The 13,072-nt window shown below is 41.4% G+C and overlaps 1 long non-coding RNA gene across 1 annotated transcript; it reads left to right on the forward strand.

The window, feature by feature from the left end:
• Positions 1 to 503: 503 nt before the first annotated feature.
• LOC131369032 (uncharacterized) lies at positions 504 to 13,002 on the forward strand. The gene is made up of 3 exons (XR_009207227.1): positions 504 to 808; positions 7,654 to 7,747; positions 12,543 to 13,002. It is a non-coding gene; the product is annotated as an uncharacterized LOC131369032 (long non-coding RNA).
• The last annotated feature ends 70 nt before the right edge of the window (positions 13,003 to 13,072 follow it).

Consider the following 13,072-nt stretch of genomic DNA (forward strand, 5'->3'; position numbering starts at 1 on the left):
TTGTACATCAGAGCACAATTTCTGGCAAAACAACCCAAACTGCAGGGTCATTAAGAATGAACACATTTCAGAAATCAATTTTTTCCCTTTCAGAAGCTTCCTGTCTCTCACCACTCTTACTTGTTGATCTGTATGTTTCAGTGTTTCAGTGCTTGGACCCCTAACAGTTAAATGTAACATATACACCCTTGGACATCTAATTTTGGCAACAGCCTGTCATTACTCTTGGCATCAGACCTGTAATCAGATATTATACCAAAGCAATCCGATATTTAAAAAATTTAGTTGTGAAACTTTTCATAAATGTGGAATGTATCTGAATGAAGCCCATGACTCTTGATGTGTGATTTGCAGTAAAATCTGTCCTTTAAAGGACAATATATTCATATGTATTTTAAAAAGAAAATATATAAAATTAAAGTTACGTCAAAAACGTTCAATTCTTTCGTGCGAACGATTCGTAGGTACCGATTCATTTGAAGAGTCGTTCAGAAACGAACCGATTCGTTCGCTCTCGTCACTGAGACTTCATTCGGAACCATACATGGTGTGGAATTGGACTTTGCAGTGGTGTAGTGGGCAGTCCGGGATGCAAACATGATAAAGTGTCAGGATTTTTCGCAGGGGCTTTATCTTGGTCAGTGTTGGCGTGCTGAATCGACTCCGAGCTCAGACGCTCCTCAGACAGACAGAGAGGATGATGATGATGATGATGATGAACACGGTGTGTAGACGGAGTTAGACTGAGAGTCCGTGCTGACGGAGCTCCGGGCTTCCCTCTTCCACAGCATCGGAGTTAGCAGAGAAGGTATTTCAGTTTGTTCTTTCCAGATGTTCCAGAGGCTGAATTGCGCACGCGAGCGAAAATAAGCAAGTCAGTTTTCCGTTCATGTCCTGACTTTAAACGCGGTGTCGAGTGTTTGCACGCGCGTGAGCGAAGGATTTCTATAGAAAAAGTGTTCAGCTTGTGGAATAAGTCACGGGGGCTGCTTTAGCTTCATTTAATAATCTAAACATGTATAGAATGTGTAGATGTAGATATAGTAATGTAGACCTCATACTGCAGCACGCGCGCGCGTTTGTTTATATTTTGGTAAGGACCAAATGTTCCCACAAGAATAGTAATATCTGACCTTGTGAGGATATTTGGCAAGCCCCCCCACTAGAAAAGCTGGGTTTTTTCCACCCCTTTAGTTGTTGAGGTTAAGGTTCTAGGTTTTATTTTCATTAATTAGATACATTAATAATAATTATATCAGTGGAAGATCCTCATACAGCTTTAATTGTTGACCTGTCATGTCTGGGGGCTGTGTGTGTGCTGCAGGTCAGAACCCAAACCACTGCTCAGTGCTTCAAGGTCAGATACAGACAGACACAGACACAGCAGATGGGTTTCTAATCCTTTTTGAAATCACTTACCTTGTTATTTTGATTTCAGATGGCATTTGGTTACAGTTTCTCTAGCACTGTGTCTAGACTTTATTATCATTCTGTCATTGACTCAGCTTTAAAAATCTTCACTCAAGCACTGCATATGTAAATATCCATGTATAGAAATGGATCAGCTCTTTGCACTGTACTGGATGTTACTGAGAGCTTCATGAGGGTTAAATGTGTGCGCTGGAACAGAGCGACTAAAGAGCCAGGACATTTCAGTATGCAGTTCATAAGCAAATAAACTTCATGCTATAATAATGTGCCATAAATCATTTGTGTATTGTGGGCGGTGGTAGCACAAGTAGTTAAGGCTCTGGGTTGTTGAGCGGAAGATCAGGTTTAAGCCCCAGCCCCACCAAGCTGCCACCATTGGGCCCTGGAGCAAGGCCCCTAACCCACCATGCTTCAGGTGTGCTGCCTCATGGCTGACCCTGTGTTCTGACCCCAACCCCCAAGGATGGGATATGTGAAGAAAGAATTTCACTGTGTAAAGACAAGTTAACTAACAACTTGTTACATGTATTATCTAGATGAGGTCCCTGAAAAATATCTTTTAGTGATTTCTAAATGTCCATGCTGAAATAATCAACTTTCTAATGTTTCTCCATGTATACATTTGTCAACTGCTTTGTTTCCACATCAACTTCCCAGTGTAGCTGAGCAGATGAGGGTTAAAAGTGTTGCTCAAATGCAGGTTGAAGGCAGCAGGATTGAATCTCACCACCTCCTGATGAGGAGCCGTAACCAGTGAGCTTCCTCTTACAACACGGATGACACTGATGAACCCGGTCCCTTGCATCAGTGAAGCAGAAGCTGCTCAGCTCTGCTGGGGGAAAATACTGACGCGAGTCAGTTTAGTGTTTACGATGGGAATATTTTTGTAATCCCATCATGCAAGAGCCACTTCTTTTTCCTGCTGTCTCCCTGAAGAGAGACTTGATGAGATGAAACTGTTTTGTTTTACAGCCTCACATAGCATGTGGGAGAAGAAATGCGCCGCTTATTGATATGAAGTTTATGAAAATGCTTTCCATCGCTGACTGACTGCACTGCCATCTGTGTGTGTGTGTGTGTGTGTGTGTGATAGGTAGAAGCTGAAGCTCAGTGTGACTCAAACTGTCAGAATCCTGTCAGATGGATGACGAGGCACACGAAGGTGATTGGTGATGTGTGGCTGTGAACTCTCTCTCTCTCTCTTTCTCTCCCTCTCTCGGCTCAGACAGCTTGAGTGGGTGGTACTGGTGGGCTTTTGCTTTACCTGTAGCACATAATGATGTATTCTTCATGCATAGCTGTGTGCATGGATATAATGGGCCGTTTTCTCGCACTCTAAAATGAGCTCATTTCCAACCACATTAAAGACAAATATTCTATTAGAGGAGTTCAGTAAGTCATCGTTTACCGAGCAACTAAATTCACTTGCCGCATGAGCCAGCAGCAGGGAGCTTGTGCCTCCAACAGGGTGAGAGCATTTATTTTCCAGAGGGCAGAAGTGATACAGAAGCAATTCGGTCTCGGTTTGTCTGGAAGTCGCTTTTCCCTTTACACGTTTAATCATTTTCTTGACGCTTTTATCTAGAGCAACGGAGAGAAAACAAGAAAACGGCAGAAGGCTTAATGATACAGAGTATTTAAAGCAGGGCTTCTCAAAAGTGCCTACATTTTTACGTACAATTTATTCGTTTATTTGCCAAATAAACTATTTGGGGGAAAATCGGCACATTATTTAAATGTGTATAGTAATTTTCTGGCTGTTTATTGGAGCCAGATTCATTTTTTCTTCCGGAATTAAAGATTCTGTACAAACCCATAACCCGAATGAAGCTGGTTCTGATAAACATATCTAAGCAGGGATCTGACTTCGGCCTCAGGTTCTGTGTTCCTGGGATAGATTCTGAGACCACCGTGACCATGACCAGGATAAAGCATCTACTAATGAAGATGATGATGATGATGAAGTAATACTAATTCATGCTCAGCATTATAAATAATGTCATCACTTTTTCAGGGTGTTTATAGTGCTGTGTATAAGTACACTGACCAGGCATAACATTATGACCGAATATTGGTGTTGGTCCCCCTTTTGCTCCCAAAACAGCCCTGACCCGTCCTGCACTGTGTAATCTGACACCTTTCTATCAGAACCAGCATTAACTTCTTCAGCAATTTGAGCAACAGTAGCTCGTCTGTTGGATCGGATCACATGGTCCAGCCTTTACTCCCCACGTGCATCAATGAGCCTTGACCGCCCATGACCCTGTCACCGGTTCACCACTGTTCCTTCCTTGGACCACTTTTGATAGATACTGACCACTGCAGACCGGGAACACCCCACAAGAGCTGCAGTTTTGGAGATGCTCTGATCCAGTGGTCTATCCATCACACATCAAACTCGCTCAAATCCTTACGCTTGTCCATTTTTCCTGCTTCTAACACATCAACTTTGAGGACAAAACGTTCACTTGCTGCCTAATATATCCCACCCACTAACAGGTGCCATGATGAGGAGATCATCAGTCTTATTCACTTCACCTCTCAGTGGTCATAATGTTATGCCTGATTGGTGTATTTACCCCCCATGGACTTTTCCACAGTTTGTAGCTGGAACTGAACCGGATTTGATTTGGATTATGTTCCACAAATCAAAACAAAATAGCAGTGGGAAAAAACAACAACAAAGTATGCTACATTATTTACAGGTAATAGCTGTGTTTCACCCCCTCCTGTGAGATGATTACCTGAGTGGAGTCAACCTGTATGCAATTAAACTGCACATGACTTCTAGAGCACTGCATAATAATGAACTCATTAACTAATCCTCACTTCTAACATATTAAATATAAGCACAAACGCACAGATCCTTACTATGTAGCTAAAAAAGGGGCTAAATTATGCATCGGTTTCGCCGTGCAGGATGTTTAACACACCATTACTCTCATGAATTGCTGCAGAGGAAAGAGCTTTACTCTACTAGATCTGGTGGGTAATTTCCGTTTTGGACTTGAAATATCTGGCATCCTGGATTGCAATCTGTGTGTGTGTGTATGTGTGTGTATGTGTGTGTGTGTTCCCCATGTACACTAGGGACATAATTTCCTGTTCCTGAATTGGCAAGAGAATATTTTTGGGTTGTGTTTCTAATTTTTTACTGATTTTTTTTTAATCACTCATCAAATTTTTCCTCCTTGTTTGTTGCAGTGGAAGTGGTTTGGAAAATAAATTGACTACGAATAAGTCTAACGCATGAATCAGGGAGAGAGAGAGAGAGAGAGAAGGAGGAGAGAGAGAGAGAGAGAGAGAGAAGGAGGAGAGAGAGAGAGAGAGAGAGAAGAGGAGAAGAGAGAAGAGAGAGAGGAAGAGAAAGAGAAGGAGGAGGGAAGAGAGAGAAGGAGGAGAGAGAGACAGAGAGAGAGAGAGAGAATAGGAGAGAAGCGAGAGAGGAAGAAGAGAGAAGGAGGAGGGAGAGAGAGAGAAGAGAGAGGAAGAGGAGAGAGGGAGGAAGGAAGGGGAGGAGAGAGGGAGGAAGGAAGAGAGAGCGAGAGAGAGAGAGAGAGAGAGAGAGAGGAGAGGAAGAAAGAAGGAGGAGAAGAGAGAGAGAGAGAAGAGGAGAGGAGAGGAAGAGAGAAGAAGGAGAGAAGAGAGAGAAGGAGGAGAGAGAGAGAGAGAGAGAGAGAGAGAGAGAGAGGAAGAGAAAGAGAAGGAAGAGGGAAGAGAGAAGGAGGAGAGAGTGAGAGAGAGAGAGAGAGAGAGAGAGAGGAAGAGAAAGAGAAGGAGGAGGGAAGAGGGAGAAGGAGGAGAGAGAGAGAAGGAGGAGAGAGAGAGAGAGAGAGAGAGAGAAGAGGAGAGAAGGAGGAAGGAAGAGAGAGAAGGAGGAGAGAGAGACAGAGAGAGAGAGAGAGAGAAGAGGAGAGAAGAGAAGAGAGAGAGGAAGAGAAAGAGAAGGAGGGAAGAGAGAGAAGGAGTAGAGCGAGAGAGAGAGAAGGAGGAGAGAGAGAGAGAGATGGAGGAGAGAGAGACGGAGGAGTCGCCTGGCTACATGCAGTTCATTTCCTGTGATCTCATTGATGCCTGCTCTGACAGATCCGTCTGTGTGTATTGTAACACGTGGGTGGCGTTCTTTCACTCAAAACCCTACGCAAGAGCGTTGATGAAAGAGACCGATGGCAGATTTGTGTGCGCTCTGCTACCACTCATTGTGCTGTTTATGGTGACTCCAGGCTGCGCTTGGGGGTTTTATTAACGCGAGAGATGGACACTCCACATGGCCTGACCTTTGGGATGTTTGAGTCATTATAAAGAGCGCGAGCAGCATGGAGCGGGTTCAGTGGAGCACACAGCAGCGCTCTCACTAATCCCCCAGAATAGCTCTGCTACTGTTCTCACCTCACATGTCTGAGCCGGAGTCTAATGCGCTGCCTAGATGTCCTTCTACACACACACACACACACACACGCACACACACACGCACACACACACACACGCACACGCACACACACACGCACACGCACACACACACACGCACACACACACACACACAGAGGAAGAAGGAAAAAAGAAACAGAGTCATTGTGTGTTGCTGTCAGGTGCCTGTGTAAAACACTGCTCAGACTGCCATGTAGAGCTGCTCATAGAGCATATATAATTACACACTGTGTGTAGTGTCTCCTCTCCTCCTTCTCTCTCTCTCTCCTTCTCTCTTTCTCTCTCTCTTGGTCCTTTCCTCCTTCTTTCTCTTTCTCATATTCTCTCCTCTCCTACTTCTCTTCTCTTCTCTTCTCCTTTACTCTCTCTCTTTCTCATCCTCTCTCTGTCTTCTCTTCTCCTTCTATCTCTTTCTCTCTCTCTCCTCCTTCTCTCTTTCTCATATTCTCTCTCTCTTTCCTCTCCTCCTTCTCTCTCTCTTTCTCTCTCTCTCTCCATCTCTCTTTCTCTCTCTCTTGGTCCTTTCCTCCTTCTTTCTCTTTCTCTTTCTCATCTTCTCTTCTCTTCTCTTCTCTTCTCTTCTCTTCTCTTCTCTTCTCTTCTCTTCTCTTCTCTTCTCTCTCTCTCCTCCTTCTATCTTTCTCATATTCTCTCTCTCTTGGTCCTTTCCTCCTTCTTTCTCTTTCTCTTCTCTTCTCTTCTCTTCTCTTCTCTTCTCTTCTCTTCTCTTCTCTTCTCTCTCTCTCCTCCTTCTATCTTTCTCATATTCTCTCTCTCTTGGTCCTTTCCTCCTTCTTTCTCTTTCTCTTCTCTTCTCTTCTCTTCTCTTCTCTTCTCTTCTCTTCTCTTCTCTCTCTCTCCTCCTTCTATCTTTCTCATATTCTCTCTCTCTTTCCTCTCCTCCTTCTCTCTCTCTCTCTTATTCTCCCTCTCTCTCCCTCCTCTCATCCATTTTTCCCTTTCTCTTCTTCCTCTCTCTCTCTCTCTCTCTCTCTCTCTCTCTTCTCTCCTCCATCTGCCTCCTCTGAGAGCTCGGCCTGGCCTTGCATCTCTTCCAGCGGCGTTTATCACAGAAGTGCCCCCTCCTCCGTGTGTTCATTATTCAGTCATGTTGTGTACGCCTTCTGAGCAAAATGCTCTCTGCCACTGAGCAACAAGTCCATTAGGAGGTTTGAGACATACAGCCATGCATTAAAGCGACAAAACAAAAACATCCAGTCAAAAATATTAATGAGAAATCTGTTTCAGAGTGAAGTGTTTCCAGTGAAGTGTTATGATCAGAGTAAACTTCTGATCATACGTCTCAACAGATACAATAGACTAGCAAATAGACTCCAGCAACTCTGGTGTTTGGGAGACTCCATATAAGACGCAATTTAAGCTACATTAAAAATAAAGGATTTTAAAATAATAACGTAATTATAGATAGATAGATAGATAGATAGATAGATAGATAGATAGATAGATAGATAGATAGATAGATAGATAGATAGATAGATAGATAGATAGATACTTTATTCATCCCAGAGGGAAATTCACAATTATTGCAATTATTACATTGCAAGTCTTGGATAATATCTCCATGTATAACTAAGTGACTTTATTCAACAGACTACATTCAGCAGAGATGTTTCCCATGCATCAACACATACACACACACACACACACTTGCACACTGCAGGAGGGGTCCGTCACTATCATTTCCCTTCCCAGTCTCCCCAAACGGGGGCGGATTTAATCTAAGCGGAACAGGCCTCATGCTAGCGTGCTCTAATCTGCACTCTCTCCTTTCAGACTCTCCTCCATTTGTGATTCAGCAGCTTGAGCGTGCACGAGTGGCTCTGCTTTCCAGAGTGCGGTGGAGCTTCGGAGCTTCTCTGGAAGCGAGGTGGGTGAACGGCGGCTTGCGTTTTTATGCAAATCCACGGCTGCGTGTTTGTATTGACTGGAGTAGGAAGATAATTGTTTAAGTGAATGAAGCGGAGACACAGAAAGTTCAGAGGAACGTGTGAGGCTGTTTGTTCAGTGTGTACTAACATGTGGATTGTGTGTGTGTGTGTTTGTGTGTGTACTCCATTTAAATTCGGAGTTGTGTGTGGAGGAGGAGGAGGAGGAGGAAGAGGAGGAGGAGTTCCTCTTCAGGGACACTGACTGCTCAGCATGCAGCTGCCCTTTGTGCTCTTTCCATTCTGCTCTACACAAGTAGGAAGCTCACTACTAGAAATAACAACCTGTCAGCTAACCAGAGCCTCTTCATGACCAAAGCGTTACTGCAATTTATTTACACTGTTGTGTTTTAAGGAAATTGGGCCCATAAATTTGATTCTCAGTTAGGTAAACGTCAGCACTTCTTATTTCAATGACTTTGTTTATTTTACAATTACCTGCTTATAATTTTATGATTACATTATAGTTAATTTATGGTGTTAGATCATTTTGATTTTATGCTATTATTTTTTATTTTTTTGGCTTTGCAAAACAAAACACTTACCAACACAACATTAGTAAGAAATACTAAGAGTTATAGATACATTTTTATATAAAATAAAGAAGAAGGGAAAAAATATGTAAAATAAACAAAAAGAAATAAAAAATCCCTGTCAACTCACATTCAAGTGGATCTGTAATAGATAAATAAACGACCAGGCCATCACCCCCAATACACCAAACGTGATATTAGCTCTCAGCCAATCCGAGAAAGTCATGTTTGTCCAAGGAGGGTGAAAAATATTTCCTCTTAGCCAGCTGGATAAAAGGGATCTATATTTTCCTAAATGCATGAGGAGAACCCATTAATGAAAGAATAATAATTTTTCCCTTATTCTGTTTTGTTTGTTTTATTTATTTATTTATTTATTTATTTATGCCATTTATTTATTTTTATTTTATTTATTTATTTATACCATTTATTTATTTCTTATCATTTCCATATGGTCCATACTCTTAAGCTTATTGCATACAGATGGGCGGAGCTAAAACTGATTGGTCTCTGATGAGTCAAAACACTAACTTGCTAAAATTGCACTTTTTTCTCTTTTTAATCTTTTTTTTCTAGTAGCTTCTGGCTTCAATTTCATTCATTTTCACACCTTCATTTATTTAAACCCTGTAAAGTTATCTCAGCGCTCACATTTCCTTTGACAGAGACGTGAAATGTTTACCATCACATCCACAGTGAATGCTCTCTGTATGGAACGTAATGCCATTGGAGATTCCTCCACAGCAATGCAGTAACTCCTCATACTGATATTGCTTTCAACATGACATGACAAATTCTGCTCTCAACATCCTCTGTATTCTCACCATCCAGAGGAGGAAAGTATTGGCACCCTCGGATTTGTTGGGGTCGCTCTGACATACATCTCTCTCTCCTGAGCTGATTACTGACCTAGACAAGCAACATCCACAGTTTATCCACAGCCTATTTGTCATATCAAAGAACATCAGAATCAAAGACAACTCAGTATTTAAGCAGTCAGTCAGGTGGGTGTATAAACAACTACTTAATCAGTTGACTAAAAATGATGCGTCCTTTATGCATAGATAAAAAAAGACTTTAATTTTTACTATCAATACCAGCTCATTTGCGGTCTGATTATTTTAGACTTTTCTGGAACTAAGTGCAGCATCAGCACCGGTGGTTGAAGGAAAAAGGCACAGAATGATATTAGGAAGTGAAGCTGTGGGGCTGATTTCTTTCTAGAACAGACTTTGTGTCTTACATTACATTTACATTTCTGGCATTTGGAAGACGTTCTTATCCAGAGTGCTATGAAGTCTCTATCATTAACACTGGTTCAGTAGGACATAGGATACCATCAGTCTAAAAACTGTGTTTTGAGTTTTAAATACAACATAAAATAATACATAAAACAAAATAAGAGCTTACAAATAAAGGAAAAGGTGTTTGAAGATGGTCAGTGACTCAGCTGTTCAGACTAACATCTAGGGGAAGTTCATTGCACCACCTCGGTGCCAGAACAGAGAAGAGTCTAAATATACACTGATCAGGCATAACATTATGACCACTGACAGTAACGTGAATAAGACTGATTATCTCCTCATTATCTCCTGGCACCTGTTAGTGGGTGGGATATATTAGGCAGCAAGTGAACATTTTGTCCTCGTGTTAGAAGCAGGAAAAATGGACAAGCGTAAGGAGTTTGACAAAGGAATAAATTGTGATAGCTAGACCACTGGATCAGAGCATCTCCAAAACTGCAGCTCTTGTGGGGTGTTCCCGGTCTGCAGTGGTCAGTATCTATCAAAAGTGTCCTGTAAGTAGCCTTTGGAGGCTTCACCTCGCAACTTACAGGACTTTGCTGCTAACATCTTGGTGCCAGATACCACAGCTCACCTTCAGGGAGTCAATGCCTCGATGGGTCAGGGCTGCTTCGGCAGCAAAAGGTGGACCAACACAATATTAAGCAGGTAGTCATAATGTTATGCCTGATTGGTGTACATCTACCTTGTACCCTGAGAGATAGTGGGACCAGTAAAGCAGTGCTACTGGAACAGAAGGTGTGAGGTACAGTGTGAAGAGGGAGAGCTTTGAGGTAAGAAGGAGCTGATCCATGTAGACAAGCATTAGTGTTTTGTCTATTGCAGATAGACTTACAGTCATGTCCATAAACACACCATCAGCAATGAGCGAGAAAACACCTTGTATTCTTCACTCTATTATAGTTTTTTTTTTACCATTGGAGGACAAACTAAAAATAGACTAAGCCCACATTGTCCAATACATATTACACAACAGGACAGATGGCAGAACTGTACGTTTTGTGTTTGATTGAAACTTTTTTGTTTCCTGCGTTGAAATCTGGAGGAAATGCGGCACGTCATTCACACTACCTTATGTCTTGAAGCACTCGTTTCACATGCATGGTCATTTGTTTATTGTCACTGAATAAATAGGTCTATGGAAAGTATTGGCAGCATGCAAAGTGTGACCATATGTGAGTGTGTGAGTAAGTGAGTGAGTGAGAGAGAGAGAGAGAGAGAGAGAGAGAGAGAGAGAGATGTTACAGCAGATGGGAAGCTCAGACAGGCAGTAGGATGAGCACCTGAATGCATCAGTGAGAGTGAGAGAGTTATTCACATTTCTATCAGGATCAAGATGTTCTCGATCTGCTTTATTAAAAAAAGGAACAAAAAAAAAAGCAAACAAACTAACCGGCACAGCGAGTGGCAACACACACACACACACACACACACACACACACACACACACACAGCTCTGACTACAGGCAACATTTCTAATTTACCTGCTGTCATTTTTCAACCTTCTCCTGGTCCTCTAGTTTTCCTTTAAGGTCTGTAATTGAACCGGAATTTAAAATTCGAGCAAACATAGTCATAACCACCAAAACCTCATAAACACACACACACACACACACACACACACACACTGCCCAGGCTAGAACACTTATGTGCTGATGTAAGAGGCGGAGCTTTCAGCCATCATGATTGATAGGTACAGAAGCCTGTGAGTTCAAAACACATGAACAAACCAGAAACACGGCAACATTTGGTCAAAACAGAAAGGGGCGGGTCTTATTATTATTATTATTATTATTATTATTATTATTATTATTATTATTATTATTCAAGATTCAAAGAACTTTATTAATCCCAGGGTGAAATTGCTTTGTCATGTTACAGTTGCTCTAATAAAAATGGAAGAGAGAAAGAAAGAAATATATACTTTATACAAGGAGAAGAAAAAAACAAGTAAAAATAAACCATAAAATAGAATAAATAAATACAAATACTGTATAAATACTGTACAAATAATTATTATTATATTATATAGTTGTGTTTAGTTTTAGCAAGTTTTTGCTGTTATTTTTAACTTTGTTGTGTTTGTTTTTCTTTTTTGGGTTTGTTGTCTTAGTTGATTTTTTTTTATTTTGCTAATTTTTTTTTTTGCTATTGTGTTTTATGTTTGTTGAGTCCGGCTTTGCTGTTTTTTATTCCTTTTTGGGTTGTTTGGTTTTGCTGTGTTTTAGATGTCTCGTGTTTGTTTTTGCTGTTTGTCTTTTTTGGGTTTGTTGTCTTGTGTTTTTTTGCTATCGTTTTTAGTTTTATTGTGTCTGGAACTGCTGTTTTTTTTATTTATTTTGGGGTTGTTTGTTTTTGCTGTCTTTTAGATATCTTATGTTTTGGTTTTGCTCTTTTCCTTTTCGTTGTGTTTGATGTTATGCTTTAGTTTTGGTTTTAGTTGTGTTGTTTTTGTTTTTGTTGTTGCACTTTTCTTTATTTACTGTTGTGTTGGTGTTTGTTATGGTGATGTTTGCTTATAGGACACTGTAGATAGGCAGGTAGAGAAGCCTCCTGGTCCTGATTGATTGGAATCTGGCCGTCTGTATGGTTTTTGTCTCTCATTAACAGATCCCGGGGAGCCAAAGACACTGGAGATTTTCCTCTAATGAGCTCCTAATAAGCACAAGAAACTGCAAGTTTTTGGCCTGCAGTAATGGCAATGGGCAACTTAATCAAAGCTGGGGTGCCAATACTTTATTCTTAGTGGGAAAATAGAGATGATGAGTGGTTGTCTGTTGGCTAAATCTCAAATTCAGCATTATTATGCATAGATCTTTTAATGACTGTAGTCCGATAGGGAAAAAAACTCTTTTATAAAAAGAGGTTTTCTGATCCTGCCATTACTTCTTCTTTTTCAGATTGAAAAGAACGACCTTGAAGACATTTGGAGGATCTTTACAAAGAACATCAGCATCTGCATGATAAACGTGGACGACCATTTTTCCACATCAAAGCTGGATATTACTGCAAGCTGGAGATCTTCTTCCTGATCTACCTGCCTGATGGTGCACTCATAAACCAAAGCATTAACATAAAACAATTAATAGTTTAAGGATTCGTTCTGCAGCACGCTCTTGATTGCTGTGCATGAGACGAGTGAAGCACTTGAACAGATGTGAAGGGAGAAAACTAGGACGCATCTCATTTCTGTTGAAGGAGAAGAGGACTGTGCAGGATGACAGTGCAGGATGGCAGAGGAGAAAAGCGTTTCTGTCTGTTCTGATCTTCAGACGGGGTTTTGAACCGCTCTACGCTTTGACGCTGTCTCACTCGTCCCACTCCAGGACTGCAGCGATTACTTCACTGCTTTCAACATGGAGTCCAGAGACAGTGGAGAAGGACTGTCCACTGCAGCAGTAGTGGCTATAGTGTGTAATGTCCTGGTGGC

The sequence above is a fragment of the Hemibagrus wyckioides genome, linkage group LG18 (assembly GCF_019097595.1).
Source record: "Hemibagrus wyckioides isolate EC202008001 linkage group LG18, SWU_Hwy_1.0, whole genome shotgun sequence".
Lineage (NCBI taxonomy): Eukaryota > Metazoa > Chordata > Actinopteri > Siluriformes > Bagridae > Hemibagrus > Hemibagrus wyckioides.